General features: G+C 42.6%; 1 protein-coding gene across 2 annotated transcripts in view; it reads left to right on the top strand.

The window, feature by feature from the left end:
• Positions 1–23,437, top strand: part of LOC124622399 (tumor necrosis factor alpha-induced protein 8-like protein) — a 905,915-nt gene that overhangs the window by 656,946 nt on the left and 225,532 nt on the right. The window contains exon 1 of one of the 2 annotated variants that reach the window (XM_047148086.1): positions 16,876–17,751. The exons of the other annotated variant lie outside the window; for it this stretch is intronic. The gene's annotated coding sequence lies outside the window, so the exon portion shown is untranslated. Of the gene's footprint in view, positions 1–16,875; positions 17,752–23,437 lie in introns of those variants that run through there. 2 annotated transcript variants of the gene reach the window in all.

The following is a 23,437-nucleotide window of genomic DNA, read 5'->3' as shown; positions in this document are numbered from 1 at the left end:
CGCAAAAAGAGAATAAAATTTTAACTAAATGGAGACGGCAACTAGTGTGGATGTCTTTGTCTGCGAGTCCCATGTGCCAAACCTTATCGAATGCGGTTTTAGGGCGAGTACGGCTCTCCCGGCCGCGCTGTATTTATTCGCAGTATCGCGCCGGCGGCCGCGCCCGGCGCACACATTGGTTACGCCCTCCACAGCGCCACGAGACAACCTGTTGGCTGGACAACACGAGTATCTCTGACTGCGCGGCGAAATCGTTGATTAAACTGCAAGATCGATAATCGGACTGGGAGGGGAATCTGAATCGCTATCAAATACTGACTGCTGCGTAATCAGTACGCGGGGAGATATTGATGTTTAACACAGATGTTGTTGAGTTAGGCGACACATTTGCATTCGTAAGGCAACTGAGAAACAGTACAGTTGGACACTGACATTAAACACAATGAAGAGAATCTGAACGCGGAACTGGAACACCGTCTTCGAAAGTATATTCGCACTCTGTAAAAATGTATTTGCCTGCTATTCCCTTTTTACCACAAAACAGAAACTGTACATGTGAAAACACCAAAACTGAGAGTCGCCCAACAGAGAATGAAAAGGAAGATCTTGAGAATAATAAGTGGGATAGGAAGTTAGAGAAATAAATTCAGTACTTTAAGATGTAATCTGTACGGCTGGTCCTGGCAGAGTTTCGAGTCCTCCCTCGGGCATGGATGTGTGTGTTTGTCCTTAGGATAATTTAAGATAAGTAGTGTGTAAGCTTAGGGACTGATACCATTAGCAGTTAAGTCCCATAAGATTTCACACACATTTGAACCATTTTAAGATGTAATAGTGACTAGTGTAGTTGGGTTTATAGAGGAAGACAAAATTATGGACGATGGACGAAGTAATTTTCCTGAGTTCCTCATTGTAAGAAGAGACGTAGGCTCCGACAGCATAATGGAAGATGTGTGTTGAAGAAAAGGCACACCATAGACTGTAATCTCACATCATAACAAACACGTCTTGGATGTCACTCCTAGAGGATGGAGATTGTGACATATGCCACAACATGTGCTCTGATGAAGCAGAGAAACAAGTTTGTTTCTGTACTCTGGTTTCTGCAAAACTCGACGTATTTCTTTTTCTGTTTACCCAAACATGTTTCAACACCTATGTGTCATCTTCTGTGGGTCTCGATTTATTTCTGTAAAATGTAACACAATGTTCATAGTTGTCTTTTTATATTAGGCATAAAAACTATTACAGTTATATTTTATTTATTTCGTCTTGATTGTTAACTTGAAACAACATTACTTCTGAAAAGTGGAGTTCTACACGTTGGCTAGTTTTTATGCTTTTTATCTTCTGAAGTGTCTCATCTGCAAAGAAGTCGTAGGGAATTTGTTTATTTTTTAAAATACTTTGTTAAAAGTAGTATTTATGTATATCCTGTACTTCCATTTCTTCATTAAGCTGTGAATATTTTGCGTGGTTTCTTTTAATGTAGTTAAATACACCTTTCTATATTTTACCCACCTATTTTCACACGATTTTTACACAAAACGAGATTTGAGAAAACAGTTTTTAGGCCTAAAATAGAAAAATAACCATGAACTTTGTATGAAATTTTACAGAAATAAATCGAGACCCACAGAACATGACACATTGGTGTCGAAACACGGTTAGGTAAAAAGAAAATAAATACATTGTGTTTTGCAGAAGGCGGAGGATAAAAACCCAAAGTTTATTCGCAAACTCGTGAAAAGTCAACAGGAGCTCCCAATCCCAGCAAGATGATTAGCGGATAAATAACTGAATTGACTGACTATTTTTACACATTTCTCTAACTACTGTAACGTGTAAAACATTTTAAGAAAGCGTTCTTACCAATTTTCGGTTCATTTTCTGTAAAAACAAAGTTTAGGAACTGCTTGCCTACCTTTATGGTGAAAGGCTATTGTAAATGGCCTAGTTCCGAAAGCGTGGAGCTCAAGAAGCCATTGACGTTAAAACTGATTAACACTGCGCTTGAAGACTATGCACATCTCTGTATGAATGACTGTGCGTTGAAAGAGTATGGAATGTTCTAGAAAGAGAGTACGAATTGCCAGACGTTTTTACGTTCAAAAAATAGCTGAAAGAGCACGAACAAACTACTTTCCAGGTCCCATATTTCTCGAACCATAGCCCAAGTGAACATCAATGGCTTACGTCATACGTCGTGTTGGCTATGTGAATCCTCCATCACACACCCTTCAACCGAAGTCTAAGGAACACAAACAGCAAGGCTCCAGATGCATGGAAGACGCGTACTAACAATTTCTCAAGTAACTGGTAGCTTGTCTAGCTGCTCTAGGTGCAGTAACTCTGGGTACCTGCGAATGAACGTGATCTCTGTTTCTTCAATCGTGCCAGTAATTGGATTAACTCATTATAAAAACAAGAATGCAGATCATGTCTACTACAGTGTAACACGAGAAAGAAGTTAAAGTAATTGTTTCAGACAATCGTCATATAGAAATCTAAAAAAAATAAACAAAATACAAAGGTGTAAGTGAATGAATACAGGATTTCACTTACTTATTTACGGGATTCCCCGCTTTTCGCACCAGGAACTGCATAGTTGTCCGTATGGCAGCAGCCTTGCTGAAAGTCTCTGCAGTCATTTTTTTAGGGCGACCTCCTCTTCAGCATTTTCCTGGACAGTAATCCAACATCTTATTAGGCCGTCTTTCGTACTGAGTTCTCCCATCCTGGTATAAGAAAACAACTGCTACCTCTGTAAATTGCGGTATCCTAGGCATAAAACCTAGTTCTGAAGTCTCCTTTTCTTCCGCGTTACATTCGTGATATACTTGTTGCGTGATCTTTTGTTCAGGTCTATTAGCACCTTGTCGGCCAATATTCCATGACATTTGTAAATGGTTCAACTACAGTCATATTCAGTATACCTGTATCTTTGTATTCTTTCTTACCAAGGCTAACTAAATGAGATTTCTTGTTCCTCCCGAAGCTGAGGCAACTCTCTTCCTGATGTAATTTTCACATTTCCCATCTGCTGTCGTAAATTTTCTGTTTTAAACCCTGTATGTGTGTGTGTGTGTGTGTGTGTGTGTGTGTGTGTGTGTGTGTGTGTGTAGTGTAGTACACAAAATTACTGAAATTGTGATTATTTGAGCCCTGTACTGCGCAGTCAGGTAAACGGTGGTGTGTTTCCTTAAATCACAGTGGATAGTTTTGAACATAACAATATTATAGCAAAGAACTACTTCATAACTTGACTTTCAGGACCGTGACCAATATTGACTTTATACAGAAATGATTGCTTTTAGAAACAATTCTAACAGGTTGTTCATACAAAATTTTCCTTTACAAAAGATTAACCTACCCAACATGATGTTCATTACTTTACAAAATGTGTTTGAGGGGGAGGCGAACTAACTTCCCTGCGTGTGAGCAATCCGTGAGATATTTCTCAACAAAATTTAGGTACGACAATGAATTTTACAACAGGGTGCTAACTACGCGCAAGTATGCAAAGCTGCAGATTTACGTTGAATCGCCGTTCTTCACAAAAATCTTTTCAAAATCCGTAAATACTCTCATCATCATTTTATTCATTCACTTACAGCAAATCTGTATTCAGTACTTAGTAGTTCAATTCGACCATTCAGTTAAACGTCTGCTTCCCAACATAGCTCGACTAATAGTAATGCTCACTCTGTGAGTGCCTCAGGCATAGATCGTGTAACAACACAACCAAAGATCGCGGATCAACATGGTTTGCTCTCAGATGCTTGTATATCGATATGCGAAAGAAAGAATGACCAAGGTGACATGCACACCTCACACTGTAACAGTAGAGTCGAGAGACACTAGCAGTCTTTTTTCTATGTAATACTTTCTTCCTAAACGTCAAAATCTATTTATATCTCTCGTGCTGTGACACGTTAAGATTTTCCATACTGAACTTGAAGCCACCTCCTTCCAAAACTGTCTTTAACTTGCGTACGAAGAATGAAACGTGTTCTTAATTTGTTATCACCATTTAATTACCGGTGAAAAACAATATGTAAATTTTTGCAACTGATGTCAGCGCCCATGCACTTATTAAATAAGGTAATGTCAGTCGCTGTGAGATATAAGCTAAAATACACTCCTGGAAATTGAAATAAGAACACCGTGAATTCATTGTCCCAGGAAGTGGAAACTTTATTGACACATTCCTGGGGTCAGATACATCACATGATCACACTGACAGAACCACAGGCACATAGACACAGGCAACAGAGCATGCACAATGTCGGCACTAGTACAGTGTATATCCACCTTTCGCAGCAATGCAGGCTGCTATTCTCCCATGGAGACGTCCGTAGAGATGCTGGATGTAGTCCTGTGGAACGGCTTGCCATGCCATTTCCACCTGGCGCCTCAGTTGGACCAGCGTTCGTGCTGGACGTGCAGACCGCGTGAGACGACGCTTCATCCAGTCCCAAACATGCTCAATGGGGGACAGATCCGGAGATCTTGCTGGCCAGGGTAGTTGACTTACACCTTCTAGAGCACGTTGGGTGGCACGGGATACATGCGGACGTGCATTGTCCTGTTGGAACAGCAAGTTCCCTTGCCGGTCTAGGAATGGTAGAACGATGGGTTCGATGACGGTATGCAGTCCTGATTGTGGCGCTCACCTGCACGGCGCCAAACACGCATACGACCATCATTGGCACCAAGACAGAAGCGACTCTCATCGCTGAAGACGACACGTCTCCATTCGTCCCTCCATTCACGCCTGTCGCGACACCACTGGAGGCGGGCTGCACGATGTTGGGGCGTGAGCGGAAGACGGCCTAACGGTATGCGGGACCGTAGCCCAGCTTCATGGAGACGGTTGCGAATGGTCCTCGCCGATACCCCAGGAGCAACAGTGTCCCTAATTTGCTGGGAAGTGGCGGTGCGGTCCCCTACGGCACTGCGTAGGATCCTACGGTCTTGGCGTGCATCCGTGCGTCGCTGCGGTCCGGTCCCAGGTCGACGGGCACGTGCACCTTCCGCCGACCACTGGCGACAACATCGATGTACTGTGGAGACCTCACGCCCCCCGTGTTGAGCAATTCGGCGGTACGTCCACCCGGCCTCCCGCATGCCCACTATACGCCCTCGCTCAAAGTCCGTCAACTGCACATACGGTTCACGTCCACGCTGTCGCGGCATGCTACCAGTGTTAAAGACTGCGATGGAGCTCCGTATGCCACGGCAAACTGGCTGACACTGACGGCGGCGGTGCACAAATGCTGCGCAGCTAGCGCCATTCGACGGCCAACACCGCGGTTCCTGGTGTGTCCGCTGTGCCGTGCGTGTGATCATTGCTTGTACAGCCCTCTCGCAGTGTCCGGAGCAAGTATGGTGGGTCTGACACACCGGTGTCAATGTGTTCTTTTTTCCATTTCCAGGAGTGTATAAGAATTCGCTTTTTTATCTACGGATTTATTTACACAGAATCAGCCCAAAATTTCATCGTATTAATTGCAGTGATGCTATGTGTCTAGTCAAGCCGCCTATAGCTGTCTCGTCACAGGCAACAATCCAACACGCGTGATGTCGTCGACGATTTGTAACATAGACAAGACGTGTCTCCCTCTTCCAGGGTATTTCGCTTCTTATTATGGACGTATCGCTGCCTGTTCACAGACTATTGAGCTATTTACACATAGTCTAGCGTTCTTCATGATCAGTGGATAGTCTTCATTCAGCCTCTACACTTACCCCGAGGTTGAGAAGCTTACGACTCTGTAATCGTTACAATTGCGTTAACTGGTGATACACAGCGTTGGAAATTGACGTTGGTCTTTAGTCGAGATAGTGGACGATAATGTAGGTAGGAGGGGATGATCATATTAGGTGCTTATCTTTCAACTTTCCGCACTTGCAGTAGGCTGACATCGGACGTCAGATGGATCTGTGTCAGCAAGACAGTGTAGTTTATAAAGAAAAAACTTCGGCCTTCTACATAGGTCAAATTTTAGTCCACATTTCATTGACTTCCTGTCAGTTGCTACTGGCTATGACAGTGACAATGGCGGAAGTCACAGAATGGATATTCAAATTTGAAGGTCAAAAAGGCCCGTAATTTAGGGCACTGGGGCTACTTACAGTGGAAATATGGTCATTCAGCTCATTTATTCTTACTACAAATTCTCTTTGTGTCTGAAATGAGTTGCACCAAATTTTAACCCTTATAACATTAAGGAATGAAAACATGGAAAGTGAACAAGTGTTGTTGTGTTAGTGGTATTGGCTGTAAAAAATTCGTAAGTATGTGCCAGTCACAGGGGCTTACCGTCCACCTTCAGCCACAGAAACCTAGTGTGTCCTGATAGTAGGAGAGTAGAATGCCACTGTGAACAATGGTTTGACTGGAGAATCGACCAACTCACTACGTGCAAACAAAAAGTTGCTTCTCTCCAAAACTGATATACTGCATTATTCAGTTCCATCCTGAATTAATAACAATTATGCTTGTAATAGAAGATGAATGAAAGTCATTAGAAAACAGTCGATCCATTTCTTGAACGCTGAGGAACACCTTCACGTTACTGTATATCCGTCAGTTGGATGCTGGAGTAGAAGTTTCTTATTCTTACAAACAATTTGCTGCTGTGGTTGCGTTCACTAACATCACATCGTTGGTCACAACGTGTTTTGGCAGGGTGCTGCCATCATCAGGTGCCCATTTATAAATTATTCATGAGTCTGTATGATCACATTTGACATGGGTGTGATTTACTTGTAATTATTGTTGTTGTGATGGTGGAGTCCTGGCATGAAATTTGCTGTGTGATGTGATCCAAGCATTTTTATACTTGAGTTCTTCTTTACAAAAATTAAGTTTGTATTAATATATATCATACTTTCCTGTGATCCTATTCTAACGGCTCTTTTAATGTAATGCAACAATAATAAAATATGTGTTCATGTACAGTATCTTACCAGTCTTTCAGTCCTGTATAAACATAACTCTGTGTAAGGGGAAATGATGTTATTGTTTCTATGTAGGGCTTTATGTGTTACAAATTGGAATATATCTTATCACTACATGTAATCAATGAATTATTCAACTGAATATATGGTACATAAAAGTTCAGTCATTGTTGGATCCTAATTCGTAGTAAATTTCTCGGAAGAACTTCGCCATCTCACCACAATTCTATACAAAAGCTTCGCATCATTGATAGTGGGTTTTTCATAAAGTTTAATTACCACCGCGACAAAATAATGTGTAATTAATTTTTTGTTTATCTGCGTGATGCACAATGATATACTCACACTGCGGGAGCGAAGTATGCAGCTAAACTAGCCATGATATAATGGCACAGCCCACTGACAAAATAGACTGACTGCGCCATTTTGTGTTGAGTCACCTAATGATGTGCTGCTGTACTGTACCGATTTTTCACTCTCAGAAGATTATCGCCGCGGTGGCTGCTGGGAATAGCCTATAATTTCTCAGTGCAGCCAACTATACAGTCAGCCGCAACTAACAACCCACACTGCACTCGGTGCCTCTACGTATTTCTGAACGAAACTATATTATCAGTTTTACCCACTAGGATGTGCATGTCCTGTGTAGATCACAATATCCCAAGACAACGTTAACGAAGAAACAATATGCCTACAAAAATGTCAGTGCACTAGGTTACAATTGTGAAAACCAACGTTGGTGGACATCGGAAACAAGTTAATATCGGTTGGAAGCAATACACCGTCTTCTGACTGTTGAGAAAATGCTTACTGCCATCAGCTACCGCGGTGAGAGTCTTTTTTAGAGTGAATAGTTAGTACTGCTGCTCTGTGGTTTCAGTGTATACCAGGACTGCAGACATATACCAGAAAACAAAATAATGATTACTTAACTTTATTTTTTCGATGTGATAATTAAAACTTTTTGACTATCCCTTGTAGTCATACAAAAGTGTGTTCTAGCGTTTATAATTTCAGCAGCAACTACCCACAAATATGGTTTATAGAAGTTTATTTAAATTAAGCCATTGCAGTTAATACAAAGCCATCTTCAGATGCCTGTTACGGGTTTCCTCTCTTTCCTTGCAGGGCGCTCGTTTTGTACTTCTTACTGGTTTTGTGCACTAAGATAAAAAGGAAGTTTCTTCGTTCAGGATTTGGCAAACTCAGGAGATCTTTTCTCTGCTTGATCTTCACTGAAATATCCATGGATGACTTTAGCGTTAATAAAGCATGAATTGTGGGAATAACTTACGTATCGTATACTTCTGTGCGGCCAGTACTCTGTGTGTTTCTGTTATGTGTTTTTAAGTTAACACATTTTTGGACATAAACTTTGTGAGTGCTGTTAAATTCTATGGAAACTGTTGTAACACACACCATTCTACGTTGCATGGCAGTATAAACCGTCAACATTTACAAAATGCGGCTCAGCTTAACATAAGTAACAGTTTAAAGGATGTTATAGAAAATATGGCAAGTTACAGATGCTTTTTAGTTTTTTAATCAATTCAAATATACATATAACAATAGAAGAAACGGTAAACAATGTTCTTAAATATATCATTGATTTGTTTTCTGCGAATCGTCTCTCTCTCAATTTTGAGAAGATATACATATTCAGTTTTGCACATCTAGAGATACTACATCAATGATAAGTGTAACACATGGCGAGGAAATAATAAAGAGGGTGGAAACTTCAAAAAAAATTTAGGTGGCCATATTGATGACAATATAAACATGAAAAAGTACGTTTTAGAACTCTTGAAACAAAATAGTTCAAGCACATTTGGACTAATAATCATTGCAGGTCTTGGGGAGAGACAAATTGTTAAGTTGATAAAATTGTATATTTTCATTCAGTATGGAATAATGCTCTGGGGTGACTCATCTTTAAGAAGTAAAGTCTCCATTGCTCAAAAGTGTTCCGTATGAATAATCAGTGGTGCTCACCCACATCGTCTTGTAGACATCTGTTTAAGGAGTTACGAATTTTTACTAACGCATCACAGATATTTATTCCCTGGTGAATTTTGGTGTAAATAATCCACTGCAGATAAAAAGGAACATTGATGTGCGTAATTACAATATCAGAAGAAACAATGACGTTCATTACTCCACATTAACGCTGTCTTTAGCACGAACAATGGTGCATAGTGCTGCCACCAAAATTTTTGATCGCTTACCTAGTCATATAAATGTCAGACAGCAAAATCAAACTTGAATAGAACTGAAAAAGTCTATCCTTGACAACGCCTTCTGTTCCGTAGACGAATTTCTAATTTTGTAATGTGTGAAAGGTGTTGGGTGGAAATTACCAACTCACAACAGTTTAGAAATATTATAGATAATCAGCATGTAGCCACATTTAGATAGGAATGCCTAATGTGAATACAAAATGACTCATTCCACGCCATTACAGTTAATGGTACAAATGATCCACGAAACATGAAACTAAGTCAAATGTTTTTTTTTTAATTCCAGTCTTTGATCACAATATAAATTTCATCGACGATGACCGGTTTCGGTCAGTAATGACCATCTTCAGATCTGTTCTACGCCATTACGATGCTATTACAGCTTTATCACATTAGGATATGGTGTACAACAGATCTGAAGATGATCATTACTGACTGAAACCGGTCATCGTCGAACGATTTTATATTGTGATCAAAGACTGGAATAAAAAATATTTGACAGTACCTGGATCACTGTTTATATTCGCAACTATGTCGCAGCTGGTGATGAAACTAAGTAACTAGCTGTATAGCATGTATGGTCACAGTAAAATATTTCTTTTCCAGAGCGATGAACTTAATTTCAAGGGTGAAAATAGAAGTGAAATTATTTACAGTAAATTACAATATGGCATTCTATTGAATAGCTAAAATTACACAAACAAATAACAATGAACGGTTTGTATGTGTAAACTGTCCTGTCAGATCTAGGGATATTGTTTGACATTGTGAACAGATAAAGTATTTGTACACTAAATGGAACCAGCATTGAAAATGGGACATTAGCTGACCAAAATTTGTAAAGTACAAGAGCGCAATCAAACATGTTTTATTCAGCCACAGTTCGCACTATATCTACTTTTGACAAGATACCAAAACCATGCTGTTTATAAAATTCGTAAGACACTCGTAGACCTAACCCTGATTCATATAACAAGATGAATTTAAATTTCACAGGTGTCTGCATAGTTTAAGCTGGTACATAAAGTCGCGCAAAAGGCCTGCGACCATTGTATGAAATGTGAGCATATCTTTATCTGGTCGCTAATAACAAGGGTGCATTTGTTAAAAGTTTATTTACATGTTTCGGCTATGGTTGATCATCAGAACATCAGAGAAGAACCTAATACAGAATATCGTGTGAAATGATATGGACCGTAACATCATTTCACACGATACTCTGTATTGAGTTCTTCTTCGAGGTCGCCATGCTCGAAACGGGCAAATAAAGAAAATTCTGTGTGCACAGATCGGATCTGTGGAACGTATTTTTCGTGAAAACCTCTGCATAAAATCATAATAAAGGTTTCGTATTAATATATAATTTAATTATCAATATCTTTAGTACAATAGTTGCACAGTCTAATGGTTACAGAACAGATAAACCACAGGTTTGGACTATCGCTGTTCGCTGTGTGCCCGATGAGCCAACTAGGTAGTCGCTTTGCGCCATTTTTCCATTTTCTTCTCGACGCTACCGTAACTCTCGCACTGGCGCATTTTAGACTTTGTGGATTCCTTTCGACTGGGACTTTCCATTGGCCAGCGTTTTCTATAATTCCGAGCGTATGTACGAGTCATATGAATCGACATCTTTCATTAGCAGTGCCCCGTAAGCTCTTCACAATGACACCCGAATCAGTATCTTGGCTACACGCGTTTCCACACTACAAACGATACTCGCGTTCGAAGGGGGTCGAGCAGTATCGAGCTTGTTCGAACAATCGCGGCGCGGGTTCAAGGGATAAACAAGAAACTACCAGCTAGCCGCAACAATAAGATGGGGCTGCGCATAAATTTCGTGCAACATTGGAGGAAAAAGCATTAAACCCTACTACTGCACAAACTCCTGTTGCCAGTTATTATTGATTTTTCCATCTTGAACTTACTGCAATTTAATCAAAGAGAATTACACCAGACGCATTTCGCTTTTATTTATAAAGCATTTTCCGTAGTTACTCTGCAGATTGGATACAAATGTTTGTACATTTTGGTTGTTTTAAATCAAAAACAGCGTTTTGTTTGTAAAGTTGCAGTGCAAGTTACTTACAGCCTTTACATATTCTCCAAATCATTGCCTCTTCCCTCCTTATTATCAGCGGTTCACGCCGAAACACGTATGCGCTTGGCGTTTTTGCCAGTTTGCAGTATTTCTTACGGTGCATTCGGGTTATTTACACATCACTTTTGTAAACTGAACTGAAAGTATTGTATTTCTCACTCTGCACTCTGCGAGAGATGGATGGACTTTGCATTGGGATGCAAGAGCACCGGTAATCGCTGTTGCTGGTAAGTTACAGAGGTGTAGCATGTAGCTGACCAGCCCCTGTGGCCCCTCAAGCTTGCGCCTGTCACACTGGCAGCCGTTAATGTCTTAACCGCCCCCGGGCTAACAGTGCATTTCGCAAGTGTGAGTATGTCCACAACCGAAATTTCAGAAAAATACAGGGTGTCCCACTCAAATCTCCCTGATTTCAAAGACCCAGGAAAGAAAAAAAAAACCACAGAAGATACGACAATGAAAAATGCACCACATTGTAGAGCATCTCAAAGAATTTATTTATTTATCATCAATACACCTCTACATGTGAACCATTTGTAGCACGAAGACTATCGAGTCTATATAATTTCTTGCCAAGTTCTTTGTAACATTTCCTCTGTTATTGTTGCAATCGCATTAGCGATACGATGTCGCAACGTAGGAATATCGTCCACTTTGGTCGCATACACGCGCGCCTTGACGAATCCTCACATGAAGAAATCAAGCGGCTTAATGTCGGGTGAACGTGGTGTCCAGGCAATGGGTCCTCCACGTCCGATTCAACGGCTGGGACATTTCCTATCAAGGAATTTGCGAACAGCCGTTGACCAGAGCGGCGGAGCTCCATCTTGTTGAAAAATGACGTTGGGTTGCAAGTCTTGTATCTGACGGTACACAAACTCCTCCAACATCTCCAGACACACTGACCCATTCACTGTTTGTTCCACAAAGAAAAACGGTCCAATAATCCTGTCCTGCATTAGCCAGCACCAGACGTTTAGTTTAGAGCTATCACGAACATGTTCAATGACAACGTGAGCCGTGGTAAAATTTGCTGTTTTGAAGAGCGCGCCGCAGCGCGTAGTGTAAAGCAGTCGCCTTCCGTTTCTGGCGGTGGCGCCGCTGTGGCAATTGCAGCTTTGGTTTCTCCCTCTGGTGGGAAAGGGGAAAAGCTGCCTGTTCACGTGCATTTAAGGGGCGCTATCAGCTCGGCAAGGGTCCAGTTCCCCCCCCCCCCCCCCCCCACCTGCTGTCGGCTGTGGTATGTCACACTTGCCAACTTTTTAGTGCAGTGTTCCAGTGACTGTTCAGTGTTGTTCGTCTTTCTCGTGTTGCGAACAGAAACCATGCTGTCGCTGGGTGTGAATTTTATGTCTTTTGCGAACAGAAACCAGACTGTCACCGTGTTTTTTTTTTTTTTAATTGTCTGTCTATTGTTTTACCTGTCTGCTTTGTATGTATTTTCTTAGCGTCATCATCCCTCTGTTCTTTGTTTTAAGTTCCACGATTTCTTTTCGCCATGTTACTCTTTAAGTCTCCGATTTTATCGCCTGTTTTTCTTATTTATTCTCTTCATATTTCTAACAAAGTCTGTAGGCTGAAGAGCGGCATACTAAGCTGCTGCCAGCCCGCCCCCTTCGGGGGGAATTGAAATTCAATAAAGGAAAAAAAAAACTCGGCAAGGGGGCAGTCTGTCAGTCAGGGCGAGTCTGGTCGGTTGGTCAGCCGGCTCAGTGTGGGGCAGTCAGTGTCTGTCTGTCGCCCGGAGTGCTAGGGTCTGGTCGAGTTTGTTCAGGCAATGGGCATTGGCTGTTGGATCGATCGGTTGGACGATCGCGCTGGGACACAAGATGTCTTCTCCGTCTTGAGCGTCGGCGCATATGAGGTCGCCACGTCGGTCCAGTGGGCCGCGCCGTATAGCGAGGGGTAGTGGCTTCGCGGCCGACACGAGAGCAACAGGAGCCAACCCACGACATCGGCTGGCCGGTGCGAGCTGCGACGCCGTGAGACGGGAGATCGGCGCGCCTTCCTGCGTCCGTTGAAGCGGCTGGCAGCGGACGGTTCGGGAGAGCGTTTTGGGGGTGCAGCGCCAGGTCTTCACCAGACATCGCGGTTTATAAAAAAAAATGGTTCAAATTACTCTGAGCACTATGGGACTTAACTTCTGAGGTCATCAGTCCCCTAGAACTTAGAACTACTTAAACCTAACTAACCTAAGGAGATCACACATATCTATGCCCGAGGCAGGATTCGAACCTGCGATCGTAGCGGTCCCGCGGTTCCAGACTGAAGCGCCTAGAACCGCTCGCCACTTCGGCCAGCGCAGTTTATTAAAAGTTAAGTGATTCGTGATATGTTGTTTCACTTGCTGGTTAAATTATATTTGTGTTCTTGGTCAGTCTCTCGTTACCAGCTTGCTCGTCTGTCTCTCGTCCGCATTTATTAGGCAGTTAGTGTCTGTCTGTCTGTCTGTCTGTCGGTCTGCCGTACGTTAATAGCTCCCTCTGTCATGTTTGTCGGATTCGGTGTCAACGAAATATGTTTTTTATCTTGCCTACCATCTTGAGAGGCGGTATATGTGTAATGTAGACCATGTTTGTACATTTAATGAAAGACTGCATTTCATGGGTTTTGTTTAAATGGTCATTATAGTATATAAAGTTGCCATCCTTCCACCTTAAGAGTTTTCTTTTAAAACAAGTTGCACTTTCGGTGGCAAGAAATTTTTTAATGTGAGTGTTTTGTACCATTTCCATCCCTCCTATGGGGTGCATAGTTTATGTGTTTGTGTGGGTTGTTAAAATTTTTAGTTTAAAGTAATCTGGTGTGTTGCAGATTTGCACCAGAGGCTTTCAGAGGCTGTTGTGAGCGGTCGTGACTACCGCCGTGTTAAAAGGGAGCGGCAAGCTTCTCAGCCCGAAAGCTCATACTCAAAAAAAAATTATTATTTCTGTCTCTGAATAAATTGTAAGTTGATATTTAGAGGGTGCTTTCTGATTATAGTTTTTAAATCTGTAATTTTTTTTAAGGAAAGTGTTTTTAGGAATAAAATTTTCATTTGCTGAAATTTAAGTTGTTTTCATCAGTTACCCACTGGCAACTACTTCCACGCTCACATAGTGTGATTAAATGTGTTAAAGTTCTTGAAGAATCGCTAGTAAATAAAGTAAATTCCTTAAGAAAATGTTTTGAAAGTAAATTCATGGTTCACCAACGTGTGGATTTTGCGAACCCCAAATCCGAACATTATGCCTGTTAAACCTTCCTGATAGATGAAAGTTTGCCTCATCTGAGAATAAACAACATCTTTCCAGGAAGCTGGCATCCATATCAATACGCTGCAGCATATCCGCAGCAAATTGTTGTCGGTGTGGTTTGTCGTTTGGCGTCAGATGTTGCAGAATTTGCACTTTGTAAGCACACATACGAAGAAGCTGGTGAACTACACGATGCAATGTTGATCGAGGCACATCTAGTTGCCTAGATGCTTGACGAATTGACTTACGTGGGCTTCTGAGAAACGTTTGTCTCATGTCCTCCACTGTCTCTTCTGAAACTCCGTAACGTGCACCGCCAGAATGTTTCAGAACACTTCCTGTTGCCAGAAACTTCCAATATCATTCCTTAATTGTTTTCACATCAGGTGGATCACATTCATGCACTCGACGATAATGAAATTGCGCAGTAATCGGCGAATTTGTTTCTGCAATCCACACTACTGCTTGTGTGCGCTGCTGTGGCGTCGCCATTTTCAGTTAATTAGAGAGCCTGTACACAGAGAGAGTGGTCATAGGTGAAGTTGCCGGTGATTGGTTGATTAGCTTTGGCGCCATTTTTCTGCCAAACGTCTCTTGCGCTTCCTATGTTCGCCGTGCTTTTAAGTTGAATTGAAGTTCAGAGGACTTTTGGAAACGATTAAAAGGTATTTGATTATTGAGAGACTTGTTATGCGTTGTGCATGCATGTTCGATTTAGTTGTATATCGTTTTTAGTACGTAATTAGCGTTTGCGTGCATACTGGTAGCATCACAAACTCTTCTGAAGCCAATATCTGACAGTCCTTACTGGAAACGGAAAGTTCCTGTAATTGTTGTGTCATGCTCATTCGACGTTATAGCGTCAAACTTTACTTCGTTCCGAATCACAACACTAGGCATTATTTTGCTTTCAGTATTATTGCCTGACTGTTGACGCAGGCAAGTTGTAAGCACGTTTTCCGCAGTTGTCGTGTTTGCTGAAACATTATTCGTAGCAAATAATTGTAGATACTCTTGAAGATAGATTTTAATAGGCCTACTTACTGTGGGGTACCGTATCCGGTAGTTAAGTTTTATATATATATATGAAAGAAAGTCGTAACGAGTTGTTTAGTTGTGACATGCAAAAAGTTTGAAGACGTGACAAGAAATACTAATACGTCTCATACTTTTTGTATGTCACAACAACTCCTTACGACTTTCATTCATCTGACGTAATACAGGTAGGTTAAATCTTTAGCGTTATGGGCCGGCCGGAGTGGCCGTGCGATTCTAGTCGCTACAGTCTGGAACCGAGCGACCGCTAAGGTCGCAGGTTCGAATCCTGCTGCGGGCATGGATGTGTGTGATGTCCTTAGGTTAGTTAGCTTTAATTAGTTCTAAGTTCTAGGCGACTGATGACCTCAGAAGTTAAGTCGCATAGTGCTCAGAGCCATTTTTTAGCGTTATGCACTTCCGATACAAAACAAATGCTATACACTATATTTTTTTTATTTGCGTTACTTTCATTGCAATATGTCTAGTAAACGAACTTTAAAGGAGATAAATGCAAGTAACGAATAATGTTTACAGGCACTGTATCAAATTTTCCTCTGCTGTACGTAGTAGGCTACTATGAGTATATTGTAGCTGTAAAGAAAGGCATTTAACGAATGATTTCGCCGTATTGTCTTGTTCTTTTGATTCGGTGAGTGTGTACTCCACTACTCCGCTGGCCATTCAAAAGTCCCGCCCGCAGTTTGGCAGAAAAATGGCCGCCGTGTCGTCCCGTTGGCCACTCTCTCCCTACACAGGCTCTCTACAGTTTATTAGCGAGCCTACAGGCTCTCTACAGTTCATGAGACCTTGATGCACTCTGGCGACGATACTTGGCACTTCTGACGCGGGAATATAAATTCTATGAGACGTTCTGCAATGTGGTGCATTTTTCATTGTATTTACTGTGGTTTTTCTCTCCTGGGTCCTTGAAATCAGGGAGGTTTGAGTGAGACATCATGTATATACCAAGAACGTTTAGACGTAAAAAAAAAGAAAAAAAAGCGTTTTATCTGTAACTGTAATCGGCAATTACAGCTTTTACGAGCACGCCTCACCCCTGATCTGCATGATTCGTCGAGCAGGCAACTGATCGCCTAGAGGCCTAGACCTAGAGGTCCTGCCGCTGCGTGCAGGGAGCGCACCGTGACGTCACGGGCAGCTGTCATCGCAGCGCAGCCAGCGGCCAGGTGGCCAGTCGGCTGGGGCTGCCCCTCCTAACCGTCGCGCCGCAGCCGCTGGCCTTCCTTCAAAAGCGGCCGCCCGTTGGCGCTGTAGCCAGTCAGCGCGCAGCTGCCGCCACGAGGGGGGGACACTGTACAGGTGCGAGTGCCAGTGCGTTAGCGCGTGCCTGCGTCGGCGTGCGCGTGTTGGCGCCTCCAGCCCCGCTACAACGGTCTGCAGCTGACTGACAGCACCCGCCAACCGCCCGCTGGAATCCGCGTCCGCCACAGCCAGTACCGCTTCAACCGTGCCACCTGTGGAAAACGCAGCTGTCAAAGTGACGCACCTGCTATCCCTCCACGAGTGGTTTCTCTGCTCCTCGCAAGTGCCGTTAGTTACCACACGCAGTATCCGACAGCGCTCTGTGACGTCCTTTCCCTACTGGTCCGCGCGGATTTGACGTCACTAAAACACAGTGAAGTGGTGAAGTGTAGACTCTCCAGGAATTCTCCTAGAAGAAGACATAGTCGAAGACCAGGTGAAAGGATTGCAACCGTTCCAGTAAGTTCCGGAGCGTGGGCGCGCGCGTAACGTCATTATTGCCGCTTCAAGGACGTTCCAGTGTGCGGATCTTGGATAGTGTCCAGCGACCGTTGCTGGACCAGCTCCGCGCAGCGTCTCGGCGCTCGGCTACGTATTTTGCAAAAACCAGAACTGCCGCGAGCCATGGCGCTGCTGTGTTTCCAGTGTGCGGGGACGGTAATTGCAGTCTCTGCCGAGCGGAGGCCAGCGGTTTGATATCGTGTCGCGTGTGTTATTGTTCTTCGCTCTCTACTGTTGGCTCTCGCCCCGAGGCATTGTGCTGCAGCGTTTAGTCGTGACACGAGCCACGATAAACTACAACAGCGCACAATAGTTGTGGTGGTGTTCCGTCTCGCAGGAGGCGGTATCTTTTCAAACAGTCTCCAAAAGTCAGTCAAGATTTCGTCCGCCATTCGTTCCCGCCTGACAGGTAAGAAATTTACTTTCCTGGTGAATGCATTTACGTTGTCGTTACCTTACCGCTCTGACCGCACACACACACACGTGCGAACAGGTGAACCATCTTAACTGTTTCGTACGTGTGTATGCTGCCAACCGTTGCTTGGCAAAGGCCATGTGCCATGCAAAACCTCGCTATCTATTCTGAGAGTGAGCGTATTGATCATATAAAGCTAGAAGAAGTTCGGCAGGGCGTTATGACCGTTCGACTTGACTGTGCTACACATGAGTAGAAAATGTGGAGTTTGAATGTCTAGTTATGTTTGCGAAGTCTGTAAATGTTCGCCCATAAAGTGTGTGTGAGCCATTTGTGGACGTTTATGAAGCAAATTTGGGTTTTTTTGGCCTAATGAATTGATGATGATGTCAGATGAAACAGTTTTCGTAAATGGTTTGATAGATTCCCTCTTGTATTCTGAGAGTTGACATTGATCTTTTGTTATCGGCTGAATATCCAAGCAAGAACATCTGCTGTAAGAGTCTTGTATATCATTCAGTAACGCAATAAGTGTACCATATCTTCAGAAGCGTATAAAACTTTTTAGAAGTATGTCGTGTTGCATCTACTTCCGAGAAGTGAAGGTAGCTGAAAATGTAGAATTGTGAAGGCACCTTCCGTGACATTTTTGCCTACACATTTTCCTCTTCTCTTTACATGTTGGGCGAGCGGCGTGTTGACTGCTCTCCGTAAATGATGGTTTGAAGAGGAACATAGAGGTATACTTCTGCCGTGATAAGAAAAAGACATGCAAAACAATTATTACATCATGAAGTATATAACGATCAGAGAAACGTAACAATGTCCATTACCAAGATACACAGGAAATATAGACCATTTGTGTGACATATATGCAGCACTTTCTCTTCAGCTGATGGTGCTGTATTAAGCCGGTATCTGACATTGACTATTTATTATTACCACGTCAGTCGTATGATTAGAAAAGTTAACAGTTATCAGAGTTACGGGAAATTGTTATTGTGCCGCTCTTTTACCCAGCGGAATCGGACCGAGTGTAACAGTCTCTTCTCTATTATTTACGTATGATAGGTCAGAACGTGGAATCCTGATCCATCCATTTTCGCACAGCTTCCGCCATGTATCTTGGAGATTTGCAAGAGGAGTCTAGAAACGGCCTGCATACACGAACACCGTTTTGCACAAAGCTCTGCTTGGCGAAATCTCTGATTATCTGGAAGAGGCAACTTTATGTGACAAATGTGGTGATGGTGTAGTGCAAGTAAAATACTTTATGGACAAAATACCATTCGTTTAGAATGAGTTTTCGTTACCCAATAATTGTGTACCAATCGTTCCAGTAAATTTTTTTCCCCCTCCTCTTGTATGCTCTGAGCAAGAAACCTGCCCTTTTTGGATCATCACAGCAGACACTGTGTAATGTTGGAGAGGTATCAGACAAGAGTAGAATTAGGGGAATAAAATGTGCTTGCAGAGTACAGATGTAATAGTAGATCCATAAGCGACTACCCTGAGGAACTAACTAATTTGAAGCAAAAATTTGAAGCAGTAAAGGAATAACAAAATTAAGCTAACATAAGGGTGTGACGAAGCGGATTTGACACTTGAGTTCATCAAGATTCAGTTGAATCCTCAGAGAGCTGTAGTTTTTGTAGAACAGTACCACAATTATCTGACGGTATGTTTGGGGCGTGCATGATAAACGCTCTTAATAGTGCAGCTTTATGGTCCACTTCCAGGGCTTTTATTATGTTCTCGGTTCTATTTGCAACGTGCGAACATTCCGCGTCATATGTCGCAAATGTACCAGCCACTCCGATTTGTGTTCTTCCGTATTGTGGATAATAATGACAGAGAAATTAGGTTTCTTATTGCATCCCAAGCTCAGACATCTCCTTCTTATTTTCCTGTCAGAATATATCCGGATTTTGGCAGTATTTCTTGTATTTAAATCGTTTCTGCATCACAGTCCACAACTGTTGATGGCTCTCCTACTATTACATGTTTCGATTTTTCCATATTCTCCGTTTCCGAAAACAGGGCAAAACTGACCGTCCGACGTTGAGCAATTGATGAACCGCTGTAAGTAAAAGGAATGGCGATTTGAGTACAGTGAAGAGCCGTGTCGCCGTACGTGTTAGACCGGCCGCCAGTTCCACCCCTGCCTACGCATCGACTCTCGAGTGTGGAGTGCGTGAGCCACGGTGGAGCGTCGTTGAAGCCGGCTTGCTGTTGTCAGAAGGAAGGGGGCAGCGGTGCACAGTGTGGGACGCAATCTGCTCTCGCGCGCATCACCAGACGCGTTCGCCCGGTGACTGGAAGCCGCGCAGATTCCGGTAGCCCGGCGCTGACGTCACCTGAGGTCACTCCGCTCGCTCCAGCCGGCAGCGGCCGACTGGCAAGTGGTGCTGCGACAGCAGCGCTCGCCGCGGACGCCACAGGAACTAGGCTGCCCGCCGACACACACTTGTCGCTGGTTTTTTTCTGTCCGTACGTTTGTGTGTATCCGGGGTCGGTTTCCGGATCGCTGCAGCCTCTGTAACTCCGAGAAAGGCACAGGCGCCGTTCTGTTGTACAAGTAACTGCTTATTATGCAGGATATATCATAGTTACGGTAACTGACACGTGTGAAAATGTTAGTTTGTCGGCGTGGTCTTTGGTCTGATTACTGACTTGACGCAGCTCTTCACACTGTTCTTGATCTCTGCATAACTAATTTGAACTTGTTTACTGTATTCATGTCTTTGCCTCCATCTGGATGACAATCTGAGCAGTTCTCTTAGGTTGTTCGCAGATGATGCTGTAATTTACCGTCTAGTAAGGTCATGCGAAGACCAGTATCAGTTGCAAAGCGATTTAGAAAAGATTGCTGTATGGTGTGACAGGTGGCAGTTGACGCTAAATAACGAAAAGTGTGAGGTGGTCCACATGAGTTCCAAAAGAAATCCGTTGGAATTCCACTACTCGATAATTAGTACAATTCTCACGGCTGTCAATTCAACTACGTACTTGGGTGTTAAAATTACGAACAACTTCAGTTGGAAAGACCACATAGATAATATTGTGGGGAAGGCGAGCCAAAGGTTGCGTTTCATTGGCAGGACACTTAGAAGATGCAACAAGTCCACTAAAGAGACAGCTTACCCTACACTCGTTCGTCCTCTGTTGGACTATTGCTGCGCGGTGTGGGATCCTTACCAGGTGGGATTGACGGAGGACATCGAAAGGGTGCAAAAAAGTGCAGCTCGTTTTGTATTATCACGTAATAGGGGAGAGAGTGTGGCAGATATGATACGCGAGTTGGGATGGATTCATTAAAGCAAAGACGTTTTTCGTCGCGGCGAGATCTAGTTACGAAATTTCAGTCACCAACTTTCTCTTCCGAATGCGAAAATATTTTGTTGAGCCCAACCTACATAGGTAGGAATGATCATCAAAATAAAATAAGAGAAATCAGAGCTCCAACAGAAAGGTTTAAGTGTTCGTTTTTTCCGCCGCTGTTTGGGAGTGGAATGGTAGAGAGATAGTATGATTGTGGTTTAATGAATCCTCTGTCAAGCACTTAAATGAGAATTGCAGAGTAATCATGTAGATGTAGATCTACTATTTTTACCCTCCTCCACTTCCATCAAGAATCTGACAAGTCTTTGATGCCTCGGGAGGTGCCCTGTCAACCAATCCCTTCTTTTTATTTCAGCTGTACCACAACTTTTTTTGCCGCCATTCGCTTTACTATCTCCTCATTAGTTATTCAGTCTACTGCACACACCTAATCTTCAACATTCTTTTGTAGTGCCACCTTTCAGATGCTTCTCTCCTGTTCTCGTGTGCGCTGTTTATCGTCCACTTTTCAGTTCCGTGCAAGACAAATCTCCAGACAAATCAGAAATGGCTTCTGAACACGTAAAATGACTTTAGACGTTAACAAATTCCTGGTTTTCAGAAACGTGTTTCTCGCTGTTGCCAGCCTACATTTTATAGCCTCTCTCTACCTCGCCATCATTTTGCTGCTCAAATAGCAAAACTCATCTGCTACCTTAAGTGTCTCGTTTCCTAGTCTAATTTCGTCAGCATCACCTGATTTAATTCTACTGCATTCCTCGTTCTGCTTTTGTTGATATTCATCGTGTATCCTCCTTTCAATGCACTGCCCATTCCGTTCAACTGCTTTATCAAGTCTTTTGCTGTCTCTAACAGAATTACAATGTTATCGGCAAACTTCAAAGTTTTTATTTTTTCTCCCTACTCTTCTTTTACTCCTGTTCGCTTTACTAACTCATCATTAGTTATTCTTCTACCTACTCCAAATTTTTCTTGATTTTCCTTTACTGCTTGCTCAAAGTACAGCTGGAATAACATCGGCGATAGCCTGTAATCCTGTCTTACTCGCATGTCAATCATTGTTTCCTTTCATGCTTCTCGACTCTTATAACTGCCGTCTGGTTCCTGTTCAAGCTGTAATTAGCCTTCCGTTCCTTGTATTTCAAACGGAGCATTCCAGTCAACCTTGTCAAAGCCTTTCCCTTAGTCTACAAATGCTACAAGTGTTGGTTTGTCTTTCCTTTACCTATCACCTAAGAGATGCCGTTGAGTTAGTATTGTCTCGAGTGTTCCAACATTTCTCTGAAATCCAAACTGGTCTTCCCCAAGATCGGCTTCTGCCAGATTTTGCATTCTTCTGTAAAGAATGCGTGTTAGTATTTTGCAACATTGACTTATTAATCTGATAGTTCGGTAATATACACACCTGCGAGCTCCTGCTTTCTTTGGAATCTGAATTATTACGTTGTTCTTGCAGTCTGAGGATATTTCGCCTGTTTCATATATCCTGTACACCAGATGGAACGGTTTTGTCAGGGCTGGCTCTCTCAAGGCAATCAGTAGATCTGACAGAATTCGTCAACTTCGGGGCCTTACTTCGCCTTAGATCTTTCATTGCTCTGTGAAATTCTTCATACTGTATCATATCTCCCATCTCATTTTCATCTACATCCTCCTCTATTTCCATAGTATTGCCGTCGAGTACATCTCCCTTACATAGACTTTCTATATACTCTTTCCATCTTTCAGATTTCCCTTCGTTGCTTAGGTCTGATTTTCCATCTGAGCCCTTGATAAGGGCTGCTTCTTTTTTTCCAAACGTCTCTCTATTTTTCCTGTAGACGATATCTATTTTTCCCCTAGTGATGTATGCTTCTAAATCCTTACATTTGTCGTCTATCCATTCCTGCTCAACCTGTTTGCACTTCCTGTCAATTTGGTTTTTTAGACGTTGTATTCCTTTTCGACTGCTTTATGTGCTGCATCTTTAAATATTTTTGCCTTTCATCAATTAAATTCAATATGTCCTATGATATCCAAGGATTTCTACTATGCCTTGTCTATTTACCTATTCGATCCTGTCCTGTTTTCACTATTTCATCTCTCAAAACTACTTGTAATATAAAGTTTATAATCAACAATAGAAGGATAGTTTGAACAATTCTGGAAACGGAGCTGAAAGATATGTCTTACCTCAGTGAATCATTTTTGTTTTTAAATGTATTCTCTCTCTACAGTGATGTATTTCGTCCAGCTATGTTTCAATGCCCTGATCTCATCACGAAAGCTCAACTTCGGCTGCCACTTTTTCATGTGAAGAGAATGTCCGTCCACCGAGGAAAATTTTGAGCCTGGGGAA

The sequence above is a fragment of the Schistocerca americana genome, chromosome 7, assembly GCF_021461395.2.
Source record: "Schistocerca americana isolate TAMUIC-IGC-003095 chromosome 7, iqSchAmer2.1, whole genome shotgun sequence".
Taxonomy (NCBI): Eukaryota; Metazoa; Arthropoda; class Insecta; order Orthoptera; family Acrididae; genus Schistocerca; species Schistocerca americana.
This window is presented reverse-complemented; position numbering and strand designations above follow the sequence as displayed.